Here is a 21,267-nt window from a genome sequence, read left to right as displayed (position 1 = left end):
ATTTGAATCTCTCATAAAAAGATAAGCAAGGTGGAATATTGAGACATATGGCTTGACACTTAGAAAATTTTCAATATGTCAAAATTTTCCAAACTTCCACCTCAAATATATCCAAGTTCCAAGCTCCAAATGAAAAAGTGTTCAACATCAAACTTGTTCCTCTTCATCTCACATTTCCAAAGAGCTAAAATTCATGCATTTTGGATGAGAAATTCATAGGCTGCGCATGGCTTAAACAGGATGGTATCATGTGTCATGGATCCAACTTCAAGTATCAATGTTTAATTTCCTTGCATTCCAAGCTTGCTTCAACATATCTGAAATTCAAATTTGGACTTATAGCAATCATTTGATAGGCCTATGCACGCCCATGCAGCTGCTTACATCAGTTTGTTAATTTTGGAAACTTGAATGGAGTGTGCAATTAACACTTGAATTCTCTATAAATTGAAGCTCAATTGCACACAATCAACACACACACTGCGCCAACTTTGATTCCCCATAGAAAACCCTTCACATTGAGAGGATAAGCCTGAAAAATTCTGTTGAATTTGAGCTTGAATCTCCACTGTTTTGGAATTCAATTCTCCAGGAGTCCTTTGATTCTAAGCCATTCCACTCCTCTTCTGCAAGCAATTGGAGTGAAGCAAAGCAAGATTCAGATCAAGATCTAGCAAGCTCAGACCTCCATTGAAGGTATTTTGCAGAAAATTTGATATCTTCGATTCTCATTGTTTCTTGCTCAATTCTCTTGATTATTGTGTTGGCTGAAGTCCTACCAATGTAGGCAAGGTGTTTGAGTTGTTTTGATGATGAATCGAAGCAACTCAAATCATGAACCTTATTTTTTAATTCCACATATCTCTCAATATAGTTGGAATTGGAAGAAATGGAGGTGATATTCGTGCTCAGTGATGTTTTCTCTTTAAAATCATGTCCCTGTTTGAAATTTTGGTGATGGTTGATCATGACTAGTCCAGTGAGGCTCGCCGGAGAAGACAACCGGAGCTCTGGCTCTAGTGATGAGTTATCTCAGGTCTAGACCGTGTGATCCTTGCTCCACGTTATAATCTCAGTCGTTCCTTTTGATTAACACATTTACCACACAGTTGACTCAGGCCTTGGTGGAACGCGCGCTGTGGATCATCAAATCTGCCACCTTAATTAATGAGGGAGATCTGATGGTCCACGTATTTTTGCATTTTCTGATTTTTCATTTAATTTCATTTTCTTCAATAATTCATATTAAATCCAATATTGATCCAAAAAATATGGGACTTTCACCGAAAAATTTCAAATATTTTTCTCTTTCATATTCTGAATTAAAATTATTTTTATATCATTATTAATATTTTTCATGAATTAATTGATTTTTCATTTTTTTTAATTGTTTAAAAATATTTTTAAGTGTCCAAAAATTATGAATTTTTTTATCCAAGGTCCTTTGACCTTGTTTGACCTATGATAAATCACATGGCCATTTATTTGGTGTTTTGATGTGATTTTAGGATTTGGATAAAACATATTTGAATTTAATACATTATTTTAATACTTCCAATTGAATAAATGCCATTTTAATTGTATTGAACATTTGGATAGACTTATTTGGGTTTCTCATTTGTTGTTAGGCCTTGGTCAAGGTTGATTTGACTTTGTCAAGTTAATATTATTGGATTTAGGGGATTGATGGAATGTACATTCCATCTCCATAAATGAATGAATAATATTAATTTGGTAAAAGTCCTCCTTTGACCAATTTGTGATCTCATTCATCCCTTCCCCTCTTCATCTAATTCCCCTTCTTTATCCATTCATTTCAATTGGCCAATGACATCTCAAAGTCCTAATGCTAGTTGATTGAAAGATTAACATGAGTATGGATGAGATTAGGCCACACCTTTGCATATTTTGTGTGTGTGGTATGTTTAATGAGCATAGTTCTTAATACTATGTATCCAACATGCATTAACACCAAAAGTTTATTGCCCGGCCTCAAACAGTTGTGACTTCTATTTAAGTCCAATTACGATTGCTTAACATAGCGCTAAATTTGTGACATAAAAGGCATAAGCATTCTAGTTAGTGAGATTGTAAGTCTCCCATCTTCCATGGTATTGTGTGGAAACTTGGCCTTCTTTCCTTCCTTTGGAAGATGTTTTGGTTCAAGGATCCATGCTTATGGCAAGTGGGTTGAGTGTTCTCCAAAGAATGTCTTGAAATCAAAAGCAAAACAAAACTAACTATTGACTTACTAACCATTAACCTTTACTTTCAAGCTTTTACTTTTAATGCAATTTATTTTTTATTATCATGTCATTGTACATATCATTCTAATTGTTTATGTTTATGCAATTTTCACTTTGTCCACTTGGACCATATTGTGTGATATACCTTGTTGCTTTGTTTGTTTGATTGGTCTTTGACCACTAATGCACATAATAATAACAAAAACCCTAAAAGACAATTTGAGTGGACTGTTGTTTTGATCTCCCAAATTGGACTTAGAATTTAGGCAACATTCCTTTGCTATTGGACTTGGCCAATGCCAATTTGTTTAAGAACCAAGTACTTGCAAGTTTGAATTCATTTGATACATCATTCAAGATCTCTCCAGATTCATCTGCAACATTGATCATTGTTAAGTTGTTTTGTTGAACCTGTGACTTGTGGAATTCATCTGCTCCATAGGCTATTCTAAAGAAGATCATTGAGGTGGATAAGCTTGGATGAGGTCATCTTTATTTGATGCCTTTGCTCTTCAAGATTGATATAATTGTGCATTTGTGTGTTGCTTGATTCTAAAAAGTCTAAGGGAATTCTAGGTTTCTATTGACATACTTGTCTATTGGATTGCTCCCATTTGGTCAGATCTTTTAAACTTTCAACTTTTAAATTTCTTGTATCTATGGTAGTCTCTTCATCTTCTCCCCATTTCTTTAATTTCAAAATCTCTCCCTCCATTTTAAAAACCTTCCTTGTGTGAACTAGTTTATTCTAAACTTGAACCACTTTTACAAAAGGGTAAAAACTTTGGCCTTATGCCATTGCATTTTCAAACTTTATTTCTTAAATCAAATTTGTAAATAAAATTAACTATACTTGACTTAAACTTTCAAAAATCTCAAAAGAACTAACTCATTTAAACCATTTTAGGCCTTTGTGCCTTTCAAGCTTAATTTTTGTTAAAAACCAACCAACTCATTTTGAAATTTATAGCACGAACTACGAGGTTTTGATCCCTCATTTATATGTTGGTACATAGGCACGAGACCGAAGGTCTTGTCAAACACAAAAATATAATTAATCAATTCTTTTCTCATCCCCACATTCTATTTGTTTGTAAACATTGCTTTGTACAAAATACATATGCACACAAAAAGGGCTCCCTAGGAGTACCTATGACACTTTGGGTGCTAACACCTTTCCTCTGTGTAACCAACCCCCTTACCTGTGATCTCTAATTTTTATTAGTTTTTATTTGAAAACTTCTTACTATTTGGTTTTTTTTCGTATTTTCCCCTTTTCCCTTGGAAACAATAAAATCGCGGTGGAGACTCTTGTTAATTGATCTTTAGCTTGTCAATAGCTTAATGATCATGAATTTCCCGCTACAGAGCCCTTTTTGTGTGCATAAGTATTTGATATAAAAATGATGTTTACAAACAAATAGAATGGGGGGATGAGAAAAGAATTCATTAATTATATTTTTGTGTTTGGCAAGACCTTCGGTCTTGTGCCTACATACCAACATAGAAATGAGGGATCAAAACCTTGTAGTTCGTGATACAAATTTCAAAATGGATGCATTGCTTTTAACAAAAATTAAGTTTGAAAGGCACAAATGCCTAAAAATGGTTTGAATGAGTTAGTTACTTTTGGATTTTTGAAAGTTTAAGTCAAGTATAGTTAAGTTTATTTACAAGTTTGATTTAAGAAAAGGAGTTGGAAAATGCAATGGCATAAGGCCAAAGTTTCTATCTTTTTTGCAAAAGTGGTCAAAGTTTAGAACAAAATAAGTTCAATTAAAGAAGTTTTTAAAAAAGGAGGGAGATATTTTGAAATTAAAGAAATGGGGAGAAGATGAAGAGATTATCCTATGTACAAAATTAAAAGTTTAGAGTTGAAAAGATCTTATCAAATGGGTAGCAATCCAATAGAAAAGAATGTCAATAGAAACCCAGAATTCCCATGGACTTTTTTTAGAATCAAGCAACACACAAATGCACAATTATATTATCTTGAAGAGCAAGGCATCAAATAAAGATAGCCACATCCAAGCTTATCCATTCCATGATCTTCCTCAAAGTAGCCCATATAACAGATGAATTCCACAAGTCACAGGTTCAAAATAACAGCTTCATAATGATCATGTTGCAGATGAACTTAGAGAGATCTTGAATGATGTATCAGATGAAGTTTCAAATTGCAAGCACTTGTTTTCTCAACAAGTTGGCATTGGCCAAGTCCTTTAGCATAGGAATGTTGCCTAAGTTCTAAGTCCATTTGTCCAAGATCAAGCCAACAACAGTCCACACAAAAGTTTTTTAGGGTTTTTTGTTGTTATTATGTACATTAATGGTCAAAGACCACACAAACAAACGAAGTATACACAAACAAAATGTATCACACAATATGGTCCAAGTGGACAAAGTGAAAATTGCATTAACATAAACAATTAGAATGATATGAACAATGGCAAATGTATAAAAGCTAGAATTGAATGGCATTAAAGTAAAGAGCTTGAAATTAAAAATTAGTAGTTAATAGGTTAGAAGTTAGTATTGTTTTGCTTTTCATTTTAAGACATTCTTTGGAGAACACTCAACCCACTTATCACAAACATGGATCCCTGAACCAAGACATCTTCCAAAGGAAGGAAAAAAGACCAAGTTTCCACACAATACCATGAAAGGGGGGAGACTTACAATCTCACTAACTAGAATGTTTATGCCTTTTATGTCACAAATTTAGCGTTATGTTAAGCAATCGTAATTGGGCTTATGTAGAAGTCACAACTATTTAAGGCCGAGCAATAGAATTTTGGTGTTAATGCATATTAGAGACATAGTATAATGAACTATGCTCATGAAACATACCACACACAAGAAGAATATGCAAAAGGGGTGGCCTAATCTCATCCATACTTATGTTAATTTTTCAATCAACTAGCCTTAGGATCTTGAGACATCATAGGCCAAATGAGATGAAGTGGGAGGGGAATGGATCAAAACACAAATTGATCAAGGGATGACTTTTACCAAATTAATATCATCCATTCATTTTGGGAGATGGAATGTACATTCCATCAATCCCCTAAATCCAATTATATTAACTCAACAAAGTCAAATCAATGACCAAGGCCCAACAACAATAGTCAAACATAAACAAGTCATCACAATTGGTCAACAAAATTATTTGGCATTTATTCCAATTAAAAATACTAAAATAATGCATTTAAATTAAATATGGCTTGTTAAATTCCTAAAACCTCATCAACTCACCAAATAAATGGCCATGAGATTTATCATAGGCCAAACAAGGTCAAAGGACCTTGATGAAAAATTTTCAGAATTTTAAACGACTTAAAAGTATTTTTAAACAATTAAAAACAAATGAAAAATCAATTAAATCATGAAAAATATTAATAATGATCCAAAAAATAATTTTAATTCAGAATATGAAAGAGAAAAATATTTGAAATTTTTTGGTGAAACTCTCATATTTTTTGGATCAATATTAAAATTAATATGAATTAATGAAAATAAAGCAATTAAAATGAAATTCAAATAATAAAAAAAACGTGGACCACTTGATCTCCCTCATTAATTGAGGTGGCAGATCAAGTGGCCACCAGCGCGCGTTCCATTGTGGTCTTGAGTCAATGCGCCACAGAAAGGTAATTACAATGCACTCTCATGATTAAAATAATTCAAATGAGATCAATGGTTCAGAACCAAGCCAGCACATCACCGACGTCCAAATGTCGGTCATCTTCTCCGGCGACCCTGGCCGGACTGGTTCACTCATCACCATCAAAAAATGAAAAATGAGGACATGATTTGAAAGAAAAAAGGCGTAGAGCACGAATCTGACCTCAAATCATCCTAACTCCAAGTATATTGAGAGATACATTGAGTTGAAATTTGAGGTACATGAACTGAGTTGCTTCGATTTGGCCTCAAAGCAACTCAATCTTCTTGCCTACATTGGTAGGACTTCAGACAACCAAAGAATCAAGAGAATTAAGCAAGATTGAGAGAGAATCGAAGAGATGAAAATTTCTTGAAAATACCTTCAATGTAGGTCTGGATTCAACTGTTCTTGCCTTGGCTCGTGCTTGATCTCACTCAGAATGCTTGCAAAAGTAGAATGGAATGCACAAAAGGTCTTGGATCCCTGGAGTTTTGAATCTCAAAACAGTGAGAATTCAAACTCAATTTCAAATGAAATTCTCAGGATTATCCTTTAAAATGGAAGGGTTAGAGGTTTGGGATCAAAGCTGGCGCGAATGTGTGTTAAATTATGAGCATATGGAGCTCTATTTATAGCCAATTCAATTGATATTTGCACACTTGAAGTGAACTTCCAAATTTAGCAATGTGTGATGCATGGGTGCATGGGCGTGTGCAGGCCCATGAAATCATTCCTTTAGGTCCACAAATGAGTGTACACAAGTCTAAGATCATGTTGGAATGCTAGGAAAATGTGCATGGAAGTTTGAAGTTCAATCTTTGCCAAATGATGATACCCTGTTCATGCCATGCGCAACCCTAGCAATTCTTGTCCAAAATGGATGAACTTGAACTTTTTGGAAAGGTTAGATCAAGAGGGACAACTTTCATGTTCAACACTTTTCCATTTGAAGCTTGTATCATGATGGATTTTGAAGTGTCACTTGATAAATTTGATCAATTGGTGAGATAGCTTGTTGGAAAAGTTACTCAAGATACCCAGTCAAACTAGGGTTTCCAAGGCAAATCACCCTCAAACTCTTGAAGAAAACTTGATCAATATAACATGTAGAAATCATTAGAACTCATATATGATGCTCATAACCATTCTTGTATCAATTCAAATGGTTGTGCTCTTTGTCATAGGGGTCTTAAACCCTAGATATGAACTTGATAGATCAATGGAGATCATGCCCTACCTACAAAAGAGTTAGGCAAATGCAAAGACATATTTTTGGTATTCTGGTTAGTAAAATGATAAAATACAAGTATGATACAATCACAAAGTTCTTGGTGATCTCTCCCAAAACAAACCCAATGAAAGAGGGGTAAGGAGGATGCCAAGGTATGATCCCAATGCTAATGCTTATGATGAAATTGCATGAGGGATCTTAGGGTCAAAATTGGGGTCTTACAGCTACACATAGATATATTTTTGGATTTTGGTTAGTAAAACAAAGAAAATTATGTATGATACAATCACATATGCTTGGTGATCGCTCCCAATGCAAACCCAATGAGTGATAGGTGAGGAGGATACCAAGGTGTGATCCCAATGCTAATGTAAAGCTATGAGATGGAATGAGGGATCTTAGCGGTCAAAATTGGAGTCTTACAGCTATGAGTATATAATAAAATACTATGTTAAGATCTTTTGAGTATGTTGGTGAATTTTTGGTTAATGAGTAATAATACAACTTTACTTAGTTGTTGGTAATTTTTGGGTCATAATATAATTAAAATTAATTATATAAATATCTTTGAGTTGAGTAATTCAGAGTATTTACAGTGAGGCCTAATAATTGGCAAACTCATGGTTCAAGAGAGGAAGCAGTTGAGTATAAAATTTTGATAATGTTTATGGTGATTGCTTTCTACCATGAATCATGCCTACATATATATTGGATTTATGTAGGACTTTGGTCCAGCGAGGTAAAGTTCAGAGACGAACCATGATAGTCTCATGTCCAGAGAGGGACACGATTTAGAGAGGAACCAGAGACAGGGATAAATCAGTAACACACCTTTGATGCCCAAAAACCCGGTACCACATGCATATTTGAGGAGGATTTGGTACATTTTGCATTTGTATTATAAATTGTATTATTGTTGTTGCTGTGAAAAAATGATGTATGTATTTTTATATATGTCTTGCTATTTACTTTCATCGCTAACATTTGTAAGGATCACTCCCACCCCCTTATTCTATTTGTGCGTGCTTTTATGCCTATGTTGCAGATACAAGTACCATGTAGTGTTGTTGTGTTGAAGAATGATGGTCATTGCCTTCTCCTTTGTTTTTCCTTTTTTCTAGTACCCTTTGTGTCACTTTGGTACTGTAACACACGAGATGAAATGTTGTTTCTTTTATTTTGATGATTGTTGAGTTGTTTATCGCGACTTATGTTTTAATTGAGTAATTTTATTTATGATACAAAGTGAAGGTGGTTTTTAATGTTTTGAATTTCCTTTGAGGGTTATTTAATTTAACAACAGGTGGTTTATTTTAGAATGTGTGACACCCTTGGGTGAAAATATACTTGAATTGTTGTATTATTTTGTGAGACAGTAAATAGGGTATTACAAGTAGTGGTAAGATGTTGAACATTATTATGTGACATCTTCATTTGCTTTCCAACTTGAGAGTCATCATAAATTTTACCTTCTTGAATTTTGATAAAGATATGATAGGTTTTAGGTTTGCTCTTCTCAGACGGTGACCACATGTAACAATTGTTCAAAAATATGGATCCTTTCATAAGTTAAGTATGTTATTTATTTGTAACTATGCATTCCATATTATCGAACTTGGCACATAAGTCTTGATCACAAACTTGACTAATACTAATAAGTTTAGCAGTGAGCCCATCAACAACTAAAACATTGTTAAGTAAAGGAATGATAGAATAATCCAAATTCCTTTTTCCAAAACTTTTTCCTTTAGAAACATCACCAAACATAACATAGCTATTGGAAAATGGTTTGATGTCTTTTAGATAGTTTCTCACCCCTATCATGTGTTTAGAGAAACCACTATCAAAATAAAAATATTCACGAGAAGATTCCTTGAGGGAGGTACAAGCAATATGAACTAGAACATTACGCTTGGCATGCCAAACTTGTTGAGGATGCATTTCACACTTCTCATTCCACTGGGGATACATCTGTTAGTGATGTGGTTATATACCATACAGTTTATAATAGTACGGACGAATGTGACCATGTGACCACAATAGTGAAAAGCCCAAGGTGGTATGGTGTAGACAATATTAATGTGCTGGTAAATATGTTTGATAGGTTATTGAAACTTGTTAACTGACATTGTGAATTCTGTTTTCTAAATAGGTGGAACAAATACAGTCTTTGAATTAGGTGATTCACCAGAGTATCCAATACCCTTCATGTCTTTTGATAATTTTCCAACACCTAAAATTTCATTATGGCTCTCGGTTTCAGAATGCAACATTCGAACATCTTTGGTCATTCCATCAAGCTTATAATTGAGAGGAATAACTCTTCCTTCAAATTTGAAATAGTTAGCATGGGACAATTTTCATCTTGAAGAAGGGCTTCAATTCTCTCCTTTAGTTTTCCAACTACTTGAGATTCTTTAACCCATTTGATATGTAGTCTCTTGTAGGCTTGAACAAGGGCATCATCTAATAAGTCATCATCACTAGTATCACCATTATCATTAGACACTTATAAATTTGATCTTATGAGAGTAGTAAACACCACCACACTATTTGCTTGACCAAATACACTTTCTTCATCTGACAAATCATCAAAGAAAATGGCATTGTGGCCCTTTTTTAATTTTCAAAGAAAATTTGGACATTAAGCCCGAATATGACCAAACTCTTTACATTCATGACATTGGATTATCTTTCCCTTGTTCAACTTTTCTCCATCTTTTCATTTATGCTGAAAGTTTCCACTTGTAAGACCCCAATTTTGACCCTAAGATCCCTCATGCTATCTCATCATATGCATTGACATTGGGATCACACCTTGGCATTTTCCTTACCCTTCATTCATTGGGCTTGAATTGTGAGAGGTCACCAAGCAAATTTGATTGTATCATACTTTTTTTTATTTGTTTACTAACCAAAAAACTAAAAATATGTCAATGTGTAGTTTACTTCTTTTGTAGGTAGTGTGTGTGTTCACCTATGCCTCATCAAGCTCATATCTAGGGTTTGAGACCCTAAATACAAGGAGACTAATAAATATATGGTTCAAATTGACTCTAGATATCATATATGGATCCTCATGATTTTCATTTATCATTTTGATCAAGAAATCATCAAGAGTTTGAAGCTTGTTTGCCTTGGAAGCCCCAATTCATCTAGGTAACTTGTGTGACTTCCTCAACAAGTTTTCTTCATCATCTGATCAAATATTTCAAGGGATACTTCATATTATATCATCTTGTGCATATATTATCCTCCATGAGTCCAAAAGATCAAGATAACTTCAAGTTTGCAAGTTGGTTCATGGTGGTTGACCAAAGAAAGTCAACTGGGGTTCACTAGACCCTATCTCCTACAATTATTGTCATATGAAAATGCTTCCAAGAGAAACGTTACTCTTTATGACATTTCATACAACTTTCATGTTGAATTCAAGAGCTAGTTTTTCTTGGAAAGTCATTTTATGGTGAAAGATTATAGGTCATTTTGTCTGAACCCTAGTTAGGAGGTCAACTTCCAAGGACCATAACTTGCTCAATTTTTATGAGATGAAAGCCATTCAAGTTGCATGATAAAATTCAAGATGTCCTATATAAATCTTATTCTTTTAATAAGTTCAAATTCAACTTTCAAAGGCATGTTCCAAGAGGAAATATTATAGGTCATTTTGGGCCATTACCATTGAACAAGTGATTTTCCTCAACTTCTAAAATGCATACCTCCTTCATGCCAAATCCAAATAAGGTCAAATTTGTGACAAAATTTAAGCAATTTGAAAGAGCTACAACTTTGATAAAGGAACGTTTTCCATTTGAAGCCCATAGAAAAAGTTATTCAAGGTGGAAGAAGTGAACATTTGGCTTGGTACTTAGAAAAATTTCATTTATGTTTGATTTTCCAAACTTCCACCTCAAAATTCATCATGATCCAAGCTTCAAATGGAAAAGTGTTCAACATGACAGTTGTTCCCCTAGATCGCAACGTTCCAAAAAGTCAAAGATCATCTCATTTGGCTAAGAATTGGATAACTTGCACATGGTTTCTCTTCAAGGCTCCATTTGGATGAATCTCATGTTCACCTTCCAATTTCCATTGCATGATTACATGACACACTTTCAGCATTGCACATGATGAAATTTGGACCTGATTACATCATTCCATGGGCCTATCACACGCCCATGCAACCATGCAAGTGGAGTTTGCTATTTTTGGCATTTTGATGGAAGGGTGTCAAAACCAATTGCATTGCCTATAAATAATACCCTTCATGCTCAGAATTATACGCACCTTGCCCAAGATTTGAACCTGCAATTCAAACCCTCACCATTATAGGATAAACTTGAAGGTTTTCATTTTAAAATCGAGTTTCAATTTCACTTCAGTTTTGAAGTTGAAACTCCAACAATCCAAGCCTTTCCTTGATCTAATTCAACTTTTGCAAGCTTCTGAAGTCAAGCCAAGGCCAATTGGAAGCAAGATCCAGCAAGATTCAAGCTCCCTCGAAGGTGAGTTTTCAGAAACTTCATCTCTTCGATTCTCTCTCAATTCTTCACTATTCTCTTTGATTTTGGGTTGGCTGAAGTCCTACCAATGTAGGCAATAAGATTGAGTTCGTTTGAGGTCAAATCAAAGCAATTCAGTTCATGATCCTCAAAACTCAAATCCCTTTATCTTTTTATATACTTGGAATTGGAGAAAATTGAGGCCAAATTCGAGATCCTGAGCATTTTCTCTTTGAAATAATGTCCTTGTTTTTCATTTTCCATTGAGATGAAGTTGGACCAGTCCGGTGAAGGTCACCAGAGAAGATGACCGGAGCCCTAACTCCGGTGATGTGTTGGCACACTTCCTGGCCATCTGATCATGTTTCGAAGTTATAATCTGAGCCATTGCTTTTGAATACCATGCGTACATTGCATTGACTAAAGACTACCATGGAAAGCGCGCGCGTGGCCATCAGATCTGCCACCTCAATTAATGAGGGAGATCTGATGGCCTTTATGTTTTTGAATATCTTTTTATTTTCTGAATTTTCATTAAATCCTTTTATTTCGTGTAATTCATATTAATTTCATTTTTAATCCAAAAAATATGGGCCTTTCACCAAAAAATTTAAATATTTTTCTCTTCCATATTCTGAATTAAAATTATTTTTTGGATTAATTTTGATATTTTTCATGAATTAAATGTTTTTGTGCATATTTTTAATTGTTTCAAAATACTTCTGACTTTTTAAAAATCATGAATTTTTTTGTCTAAGGTCCTTTGACCTTGTTTGACCTAGGATAAATCCCTTGGCCATTTAGTTGGTGTTTTGAAGTGATTTTAGGTTTTGACCAAATAAAAATGTATTTTAATTCACTTTTAATTGGAATTTTAATTGATTAAATGTTCAAAAATTATGTTGAGCCATTTTTATGGTCTTGTGATGTTTGACTTTCTGTTTGGGCCTTGGTCAAGATTGATTTGACTTTTGTTGGATCAAAACCATTGGATTTAGGGGATTGATGAAATATACATTTCATCTCCCAAAATGAATGGATGATTTTGTTTTGATAAAAATCCTCCCTTGGTCAATTTATGTTTCTATCTTCCCCTCCCTCTTCATCTTCATCCCTATTCTTTCCCATTCCCTTATTTGACCAATGAAATCTCGAATGTCTTAAGGCTAATTGGTTCATCAATGACCTTGTGTCAGATGAACCAATACAAGTATAACTGAGATAGGTTTCTACCTCTTGATCTTTTCTTTTAGTGTGTGGTATGTTTTAGGAGTTTGGTTCTTCATACCAAATCTCTAATATGCATTAACACCTAAATTTCTATTGCCCGACCTCAGATAGTTGTGACTTCTACGTAAGTCCAGTTACGATTGCTTAACATAGAGCTAAATTTGACCCTAATGACATAAAATTCTAGTAAGTGAGATTGTAAGTCTCCCATTCTTCATGGTATTATGTGGACACTTGACCTTTTTTCCTTTCATGAGAACTAGTGGCATACTTGTTGAATTATCCAAGTTGGAGCCCTTCTCATGGAAGATGTCTTGGTTTAAGGATTCATACTTGTGAAAGAATGGCTGAGTGTTCTCCAAAGAATGACTTAATCAATTAAAAATCATCACTAACACTTGACTAACATTTGACTAATTATTGTTAATATTGCTTTACTTTCAAGTCATTTACTTTATGCACTTTAAATTTCAGTCATTTATCATTCATTGCCATTTACATTTCATTTAACTTGTTTATGTTTATGTCATTTTCACTTTGCTCATTGGAGCCATATCTTGTGATTGTAAAGATTGTTTGTGTATTTTGGTTTTGTTTTTGGTCTTAGGACCTTAAAAACACTTAATAACAACAAAAGCCCTAAAAAAATTGGTGGACTGTTGATCTTGATCTGCACTCTTGGACTTAGGATTAGGCAACATTCCCTGTGTAAAAAGGACTTGGCCAATGCCAACATTTTGAGACTGAGCTATTGCAAATTAAGCCTTCATCTGATACAAGCCTTGGATCTTGCTTGAATTCATCTGCTATTTTGTCTGTGTACTTAATTGTTATTTTGATCTTATGTCTGATGCTTTGCTCTGAGTTGATCAAGGAATATTTCATCTGATACATGAGAAGACAAAGAAGACTGCTAGCTTTTGGATTGCTTGCTTGGATGTGGCTATCTTTATTTGATGCCTTGATCTTCATGATGTCTGGATATTGCCAATTTCTCATTGATTATTGCTTGATTCAAAGTCCAAAGGGAAAACAGGTTTTCTATATGACACTCTTGTCTGTTGGATTGCATCACATTGGTCAGATCTTTTCAACTCTTAAATTTTAATGTGTGCTTAGGATAGCCTCTTCATCTCCTCCCACTTAATTTTTAAATCTCTCCCTCTTTTCAAAAACTTCTTTGCTTGTGATATTAAACTTAGACTTTGTTTAATGATTAGAAACTTTGGCCTTATGCCATTGAATTTTTAAATCTTTTCTTAATCAAATTTGTAAACAAACTTAATCATATTGCCTTCAAATTTAAAAAAGACAAAAAGGACTAACAACCCCATTCAAATTTTGGGGCCTTTTGTGCCCCTTTTCTTATCAAAATTTTGTTAAAAGCAATTCACCAACTTTGAAATTTTTTTTCCACGAACTACGAGGTTTTGATCCCTCATTCTTATGTTGGTACGTAGGCACAAGACCGAAGGTCTTGTTAGAGATAAAAATATAATTAATGAATTCTTTTTTAATCCCCACACTCTATTTTTCTCAAACATCTTTTTATACCAAACACATATGCACACATAAGAAAGGGCTCCCTAGGAGTACCTAGGACACTTTGGATGCTAACACCTTCCCTCTGTGTAATCAACCCCCTTACCTGTAATCTATGGCATTTTATTAGTTTTGATTTGAAAACTTTTTATCTTTGGGTTTTGTTCCTACTTTTCCCTTTTTCTTTGAAAACAATAAAAGCACCGTGGCATCTCTGGTTTTATTGACGTCAAGTTTATCCATAACTTGATCGTCGTGAATTTACCGCTACAGAAATTAAGTGGCGACTCTGCTGGGGTGTAGTCCTTAGTGGGTTTAGCCTACATTTTTTATGTGTATATATTTATATATTTTATGTTTGAATATTGTTTGTTTGATATAATCTGTCTGTTGTGCTTGGTGACCTCTGAGTGGTGAGATAAGTTCTAACCCGAACTTGAGTGCAATTAAGATAAGAGGATGGTATAGTCATGTTCAACTTGTGTGGAGTAGTTCTTAAGAAGTTGGCTTGAGACCCATCTGCTTAGTGGAGACCCTTTTAGAGTTACTAATGTCACACAAGTTATTTGTGGTTAGGCATTACTTTCTCTGATTTGGGATTCGAGAAGCTAAGGACCGTAGAACATTTAACCCAACTTGGCCTATTTAGGACGTAGTGCGGAGACTGTTTAGGTGTAGACCTCATAACAGTTGTTACGCGATACTACACTCAGACGAGTTTCTCTTGAGAATATTATAGGTTGATGAGTCAGTCATCCTAACATATAATCTCTGATAGATGGGATTAAGACTCTGGGAACTTTTATAGAACATGATCTACAGGTTTTTATCCTTAGTACACTCCTTTGGGATGGTTCTTAACCGGACTCCATGCTCGTGACTCCATTCTCAGTTGATCCGGTCAAGTATCATCAATATCAATGGAACTTGGGTGTTGCTAAGGTGAAAACCATAATCCACCAAAATGGATGATTGATCTTGATGATGACTTGATCCATCCCTTGACTTTTGTTTGTGTTTGCCTTGTGCGTGATCCCTTGTTTGTGATTGTTGCATTCATGTATTCATGCCCATCATAACATTCATCAAAGAAAAAGTAAATTTCAAGGAATTTAGGTCTCATTTGCAAATATTTTTAGACCATGGATTATGGACGAAGGAACACTAAGAAGTACAATTTCAGATGTCCTGATTTGAAAGAGCTAAGGAAGTTGTCATCCTTTGTATTAGATCCCTTGAACATCAAGCAACATCATGGGAAGCTTTTGTCTGTGTTACCTGCTGATATGGTTGAAGGACTTATGAGTGTCTTGGTTCCGTTTTATGATCCTCTCTACCAGTGCTTCACTTTTCCTGATTATCAGCTTGTGCCTACGTTGGAGGAGTATGCTTATCTCTTGGGTATACCTGTATCTGACAAAGTGCCTTTTAGTGGATTGGAGGAGATTCCCAGATCTCATATCATAGATGAAGCTCTTCATCTGAAGAAATCTGAGATTGATGCTCATTTGGTGAAGAAAGGAGGTATTCTTGCGTTAACTTCTGAGTTCCTCATTGGTAAAGCTACTGTTTTTGCTTAAGTCGGTAGTATGGATGCTTTCGAAGCCATCTTTGTATTGCTCATCTATGGTTTAGCCTTGTTCCCTAACATTGACGGTTTTGTTGATGTTAACGCCATTATAATCTTCTTGATTGGGAATCATGTTCCTACACTATTGGGTGACATGTGTTTATCTTTGCATTTGAGGAATTCTAAAGGTGGTGGGACTATTGTGTGTTGTGTTCCTCTTCTGTACAAGTGGTTTATTTCGCACTTGCCTCAGACGCCTGCTTTTTTGGAGAACAAGCAATGTCTACGGTAGTGTTAGAGACTTATGACTCTCACTAATGATGATATTGTTTGGTATGATTTTGCATTGAGTAGCCTGGATGTTATTGATAGTTGTGGTGAATTCCCTAATTTTCCTCTCATTGGTACACAAGGAGGAATCAACTACAACCCTGCTTTGGCTCGTCGCCAACTTGGGTTCCCCTTGAGATATAAACTTTATAACACCCATTTATAAGGTCTTTTCTATCAAGAGGGTAAAGATCCCCAACATTTGAAGAAAAGGATGATCCATACGTGGCATAATATGCATAAGAAAGGAAGATCCGAGCTTGGTCCATGCAACTGTGTAACTTTGGAAGCTTACACTATTTGGGTAAAGAAGAAAGCTTTGGAGCTGAAGATGCCGTACGCCTGTGAAAGACCTATGTATTTGGTTATGGCTGAGCCATCAACTCTCCCTAACGAAGATGTAGAGGAGTTGGAAGACGCACTCACCAAGATGAAGCAAGAGAGAGATATGTGGGAAGAGCCGTTCCATGCTTTGAGCCGAAAGCATGAAGAGTTGCAGCTTGAGTCAAAAGACAAGGATGCACTTATTGAGATTATTGAAGACCAAGCAGTGAAGAGACAGAGAGAGCCAGAGGGTCTATCTTCCGTAAGTATTCCTCAGCCTTCTGGTGCTTGGAAGAAGATTGTTGATCAGCTAGTTTTTGAGAAGGCTCGGATGAAGACATCCTTTGAGTCTGAGATTCGACGCATCTGAAGGAAGTACGCACCCACAGCCAAATCATCCGATACAATTGCTAAGGGATCCTTAGGATGATAGTTTCCTTTTCTCTTGTATTTGTACTTTGGTTTCGGAAGTTGTACTCAGTGTAATCCTTCCAAATTTTATGAATAAAAAGAGATTTTATGGTTAATCAAATTGTTATTATTATATATTTGTAAATGGAACTTCATATGTTCCTTGAAATTAAAAAACAATAAAAAAACATTGCATTTCATGCATCATTTGCATAACAGGTTTTCTTCCGCCAGATGTCTTATCAGTTCTTCTTTTGTGCATCAGCCAAGTTGAGTCACTGTTATAACACTCGTGTTAATCAACCAAGGATCATGGAGCATTTAGATTAAGAGAACCGAGATATGAAGGATGAGATTGCCAGAATAACGACTATGATGGAATCTGTCATTGCTGCATAGAACCATTCATCACCAACTCCTGCAACTCCTCCCCAGAGGACTGTTATTTCTGAGGTGGCTACCTCATCTGTTCCTGTTGTTGCCGGTCAATTTATTCCCTCTATGCCTGCTAGATTCCCTTGGGGGATGCCATCAAACTTTATGCCATAAAGGTATGCACCCATGTTTGTTTCTCTGCCAACATCTAGCCCGATCATGTCAGTACCTCTTCCTGTTGTCCACACTCTGCCTCGTGTTGAGGATACTATCTACCACTCTAATTCATTTAAGGGCCCAGATGTATATGAAAAGATGGATGAGATGAAAGATGAATTCCTTGAGTTGCGTAAAGAATTGAAGACTTTGAGAGGAAAATATTTGTTTGGGAAGAGTGATGCTGAACTCTGCCCGGTCCCCAATGTTAAGATCCCGATGAAGTTGAAGGTCCACGACTTTGAAAAGTACAAAGGGAACACTTGCCCGTTAAGCATCTTGTGATGTATGCCAGAAAAATGTCTACTTAGACTAATAATGATCAGTTGCTAATTCACTATTTCCAAGACAGTTTGACTGGAGTTGCCTTGAGGTGGTATATGGGTCTGGACAGTGCAAGCGTCTGTACTTTCAACGACTTGGGCTAGGCCTTTGTCAAGCAGTAAAAATACAATGTGGATATGGCTTTTGATAGATACAAGTGGAGGTATATGTCTTAGAAGGATAATGAGACATTCAAAGAGTGTGCTTAGAGATGGAGAGATCTTGCTGCCTAGATAAGTCCACCTTTGAAAGAGAAGGAAATGACGAAAATCTTCTTGAAGACGCTGAGTTCATTTTATTATGAACGTATGATTGCGAGTGCTCCAATGATTTTACCAAAATGGTAAATATGGGGATGAGGCTAGAAGAAGGAGTTCGTGAAGGACGTCTGTCAAAAGAAGAAGCATCTTCCAACAAGAAGTACGGTGGAAGTTTCTCCAAGAGGAAGGAAGGAGAAACTAATTCAATGTCAGTAGGGAGGCAGAGGAGGCCTCATATCAGAAAAAGTTCTCAACCTCGTCAACATCAACACCAATTTTCATCAGTAATTCCTGTATTTTCCAAGAATTCTAATCAATCAGTTCCAATTCAGCAACAACAACCGCAACAAAGAACCAACTATAGCAACAACAATAATCATCAACAAAATTTTGAGAGGAAGAAGGTCTCCTTTGACCCTATTCCTATGTCTTACGCAGAGTTGTACCCATCATTGGTTCTCAAGAACCTCATTCAGCCAAGAAATCCACCACAAATTCCCGAGCCACTTCCATGGTGGTTCAAACCTGATTTACATTGTGCTTTCCACCAGGGAGCCCCTGGCCATGACATATAAAACTGCTATCCATTGAAATATGAGGTCCAGAAACTTGTGAAGAGTGGTATGGTGTCCTTTGAGGATAAAGCTCCAAACGTGAAAGATAATTCATTGCCTGCTCATGGTAATGCTACTGTCAACATGGTGAACGGTTATCCAAGGAATTTCTGAGTATTCGATGTGCGACGTACTCGTAGGTCATTGGTGGAAATGCATAAAACCTTGTGTATAATCAGTGACTGTGAACATGACCATGATGGTTGTGTGATCTGTAGTGTGAACCCTCGTGGGTGTATGGTCGTCAAGAGAGATATCCAGAAGGTGATGGATGAGAATGTAATCCAGATTCAATAGTCGAGGGATATATATGATGTGAATGTGGCTGTGTCTGTATTCAAGACCCCCGAACGAGTAGTTATCCAGTTTGATAGTAGCAACAACAATAATATCAGTAGATCGGTATCATCGTTAATTATACGGATTGCAGGCCCTGTTTCGTATGCATCTGATAAAGATGTTCCATATCAATACAATGCCACTATGATTAAAAGTGGTCAAAAGGTTCCTCTACCAGTCACATACTCAGTGGTGAATATTGCAGATATAGTAAAGGTGACCCATAGTGGTCGTGTATTCGGTCCAGTCTTTTCAAAATAAATAGAAGATGTTTCCGCAAGTAAGAAGGCAGAGATTCCAGTAGTGAATCTAGTTAGTGCTTCAATGTATCAGTCTGGTGAATCCAACAAACTGAAGGCTAACGATGATGATGAAGTTTTAAAGTTGATTAAAAGAAATGAATTCAATGTCGTAGAGCAGTTGCTCCAGACTCCGTCAAAGATCTTCGTGCTATCATTATTGATGAATTCTGAAGCACATAGAGAGGCATTGTAGAAAGTGTTGGAACATGCTTATGTTGAACATGATGTGACCGTGGTTCAGTTTGACCACATTGTTGCCAACATTACTTCTTGTAATAATCTGAGCTTTTGTGATGAAGAGCTTCCTGAGGAAGGCCAAAATCACAATTTGGAGCTACACATTTCTATGAATTGTAAGGAGGATCCTATGTCCAATGTGTTGGTCGACACTGGGTCATCTTTGAATGTGCTTCCAAAATCAACTTTATCAAGACTCTCTTACCAATGCGCCCCAATGAGGTACATCGGTGTGATTGTCAAAGCGTTCGACGGTTCGTGTAAAACTGTCATTGGTGAAGTGGACCTTCTAGTGAAGATAGGTCCGAGTGATTTCCAGATTACTTTCCAGGTAATGGATATCCACCCGGCCTACAGTTGGTTGTTGGGAAGGCCATAGATTCATGAAGAAGGAGTTGTGACGTCTACTCTACACCAGAAGATGAAATTTGGGAAGAACGACAAGTTTGTCGTTGTTGGTGGAGAGAAGGCATTGTTGGTGAGCCATCTGTCATCTTTCACTTATGTTGATGCTGGGGAGGAGGTTGGAACACCGTTCTAAGCCTTATCTATTGCTGATGAAATGAAGAAAATTGGGGCACCCATGTCTTCTTTGAAGGATGCACGAAAGGCTATTGAGGCTGGCAACCTTGACAGATGGTGTCGTATGGTGGAGATTGCCGAGAACAAGAATATATCCGGATTGGGTTTTCAACCATGGCCGTTCTGCGCCAGAACTGAAGTTGTGCAATGAATTTTTCGCAGTGGAGGGTTCATTCATGGGAATGATCAACACTCAGCTGCCGTAATTGAAGACGATAGTGATAAAGACGATAGTGAATTTGTTTACATCGCTCTAAGTAATTTGTTTTCATTTATTTTAAAGAAAAATCCTTCTCTTATTCCTAAGGGAGAAGTGAACATTGTTGGTCATTTTCCTGATTATCATCAATAAAATACAATTTTATTCATCCACATCTATGATGTTTTATTTTCACTTTTTACTTTTTTTGAAAATGGTAATCACAAAAAAACATGAATAAATAATAATCTTAGATCTGCATAATATTTGGTCGCACTCCACTTCTCTAAAATCAAAATATCAAATCATTATGCAGGTTGGTTCTCAAACCCATTGAATACAATGATCATACTCCCTCTCCAAACTTTAATTTCCCTGTGTTTGAAGCTGAGGAATAGAATGATGATGAAGAAGCATCTCATGAGTTATCTCATTTACTTGAGCATGAGGAAAAATCCATTCAGTCATTTGAAGAGAAAATTGAATTAGTCAACTAGGGTTCTGAAGATGATGTGAAGGAAGTCAATATTGGATCTCAATTGTGTCCAGGAGCTAAGAAGGGATTGATTAATCTTATTCGAGATTATTATGATGTGTTTGCTTGGTACTATCAAGACATGCATGGGTTGGATTCTGAGATTGTTGAGCATAGATTGTCTTTGAAGCCAAAATGCCCGTCGATCAAGTAGAAGTTGAGAAGAACTCTTCCTGATATGGAAGTGAAGATCAAAGAGGAAGTACAAAAGCATATCGATGCTGGTTTTCT

The sequence above is a fragment of the Lathyrus oleraceus genome, chromosome 1 (genome assembly GCF_024323335.1).
Source record: "Lathyrus oleraceus cultivar Zhongwan6 chromosome 1, CAAS_Psat_ZW6_1.0, whole genome shotgun sequence".
In the NCBI taxonomy this organism is placed as follows: Eukaryota; Viridiplantae; Streptophyta; class Magnoliopsida; order Fabales; family Fabaceae; genus Lathyrus; species Lathyrus oleraceus.
The sequence above is the reverse complement of the archived record's forward strand: the minus strand, read 5'-3'. Positions refer to the sequence as shown.